General features: G+C 45.3%; 1 pseudogene; it reads left to right on the top strand.

Moving 5' to 3' along the window:
- Nucleotides 1-1,000: 1,000 nt before the first annotated feature.
- Nucleotides 1,001-2,464, top strand: LOC141961093 (putative C->U-editing enzyme APOBEC-4; annotated as a pseudogene).
- Nucleotides 2,465-2,786: the final 322 nt, after the last annotated feature.

The raw sequence follows: 2,786 nt of genomic DNA, 5'->3' as shown, positions 1-2,786 counted from the left end.
CCATCTCTAAAATATCCCATAGTCAGCTATAACTGCCTGTACACCAGTGACTTGCCTCCTGCACACTCTCTGCATCTTCTGCAGGCTGCACCTGTGTCTCAGTTTCGGCAAGGTGTTGCTCAGGTGAGCTTCTATTTCTTCTTCTCCAAAATCTCCGAAACAGGTTCCTGAAGAACAAATGTCATACTTGTTTGGAATCAACAGAAAGGCAGTTTTGAAACGCAGATAGCAATACATTTACTATTAATGTCCATTGTGTTTCTCTCTCTCTTGTGAATCACGACAATTGACTAAAATCCTTCCACAGCTAAGGAAGATGCTCAGGCATGTTGAGTAGATGCAGTGCATCTAACCCATGGCATGGTTACATGCACCCAAGCCCCCTTCCTAGCTCACTTAAATTTCTGCTTTCTCTGACACTAGAGTAAGTACCGCTATCGCAGTGGCCTAAACCAGTAACCTAGACAGCACATCTACTTCTCCCTCTTTACACTGCATACACTTTGAGCTCCACCAAACCATTTGGAAATGTGCACCTCATAGTCCTATGTATTGGTTCTCTGATGACCATTCTTGTAAATAACCCCAAAAGTCACAAGGGCTTTAGAGACTGCTTGGGGTGTCCAGGCTCAAAGCCCACAGTTAAACATCCCCCGGCGTCTCTAAGTATTCCAAAGAACACCATATTCTGGCCTCCTCTTTCGTCTTGTTGACACACAGCCAGCACTCGTCAGTCCGTTTGATCTGAATCACCAGGCAGCTAGTTGGGGAGGCAATAGTAACTTTCTTCTTCATCATAGGATTTTGAAAAGAAAGCTTGCCACATCACTGGAGTGGAAACTCTGGACCAGTCCTAAAAGGCCAGTGAAGGAAATCAGACGAGTATTTACTGAGCTGGAGCTGCTGAGATGGTAATTATACCTTTTGGGTTTTGGTGGTGTTTTCCTGTTTGCTTTGCCAGATTTCATAAGGCTCATCTGCTAATCAATTCCTGAAAATCATGGCTGGTTTTATTATACAGTTTGTCCTGTCTAGGGTAAGGGAGCAGAGCCGGAGAAATATTTTCAACTTACGTTTTTAGCAAAAAAGGCTAGTTTGTGAAAAGGAAAAATGTTCCTAGGCTGCAAGGGCGCTTTGTTCTGTGTGTCACTAAGTTGCTATACGCTGCTACAAGTTTCAGTACGTTTTTGAGGAGACTGTCCCCTACTATTTTTGCGGTTCAAGTGCCAAATAAATCGAAGGGTTGACTTAAGCTAATACTTCCCCTTTTCACTCAGGACTGTCAGCTATGTAGCTCATAAACGGGGAGATTTTTCAACAGAACTTGAATCCAGGAGAGAAAACAATTTTCCAAGAATATCTGACAAACCAGGGGACTGTGGTAAAGCCCTGTTGCTGGCAGAGACAGAACCACACCTGCGCCAAGTGTCCCTACCACATGCGGGCTGGTGAAGAAGCGAGAGTCCCTTACGCAGAATTTGACAGGGTCTTTGGCTTCCCTTACAGATCAACAGCAACTCTCCGAAACAAACACCTCCTCTTCTGTGAACTGAGGAGTTCCTCAGGCAGCGTAGTCCAAAAAGGCCATGCTACAGACTGTACTGAGCGAGGCTACCATCCCGAATCTGTGCTGTTTGGGGTGGGTGGTTATCTGGATGCAGTTACAGATGCCCATGCAAACATCGGATGCATCGTCCTCTATGCAAATTACTCTCCTTGTAACGAGGTTTACCACTGCTGCGTAAGTAAAATCTACACCCTTTTGTGGAAGTATCCAGAAATCACGCTCTGCATCTATTTCTCTCAGTTTTATCTCACCGAGGACGGTTTCCCCACGGCTGCGTGGAACGGCGAAGCTTTGCGGAGCCTCTCCCAGCCTGTGGCCTGGGGTGACTCTGCAGAGACTGCCTGGGGGGGCCTGGTGTTACCTCCTCTGCAATTTTGTGTATGGCATCCCAGGGTCAGCCCTTCATCACTCAACTCCACCATCAAGAACCCTAGCAGATCAACAAAATCTGCATCCAGTTAACAACTTAACAGGAATTACACCCTACTTTAGGAAAGCCTTTCCACAGGCGAGGCAGGGAAACCCTGCTGTGCAGCAGAAATTAAAGGCCTTTTCTTCTCCTAGTCCGGCCTCCCAGCAGCCTTTCCAAGCGATGAAAGGCAGACTGCTACCTCCGATGTCTCACAGCCCCTTGGTGCTTTTCCCAGGCATGTTTCTGCCCTTTTAGAGGGAACATCTATACCCCAGACCTAAAAATATCGTAAGGCATTTAAAAATGCCAAAGGAATAATTCAGTGACACTCATAATCCTGATTTTTTTCCAAGCAGCAGGCACCTACTCTAAAGATGATACTAACTGAACTGCTTTCTGGCTATCAAACTGAGATCACAGATGGAAAAAAGAAAAAAAAAAAATCAATAAAGTCACCTCCTACAAAAGTTAACCCACAGAATAACTGGTGGTCTCGAATAGCTGATTCTGAAGATAGTATACTTTTATTTTATCCCTGTTCCTTTCAAACATAATTCTATCGCACTAAAACCAAAACCTTGGTATCTTCTGATTACCTCCTGGGAGTAATTTGTTTGTTGCCCTTAAGCCAATTGCTACCAGAAACATGTGAACAGTCCACAAGCTACCGCCACAGCCAGACTTGTAGCTTCCCAGCTGAGGCAACTTTGGGGGAACACATGACATATCCTAAATTCCTCCTCTGTCAAGAAGGTGGTTCTGTAGGTAAGGCTGATCTATCGATAAAGTTTTCCCACCGGCTGTTTC

Source organism: Athene noctua, chromosome 5, assembly GCF_965140245.1.
Source record: "Athene noctua chromosome 5, bAthNoc1.hap1.1, whole genome shotgun sequence".
NCBI classification, from domain to species: domain Eukaryota; kingdom Metazoa; phylum Chordata; class Aves; order Strigiformes; family Strigidae; genus Athene; species Athene noctua.
Note: the sequence above shows the minus strand (reverse complement) of the source record. Positions and strands in the feature narration are given on the sequence as shown.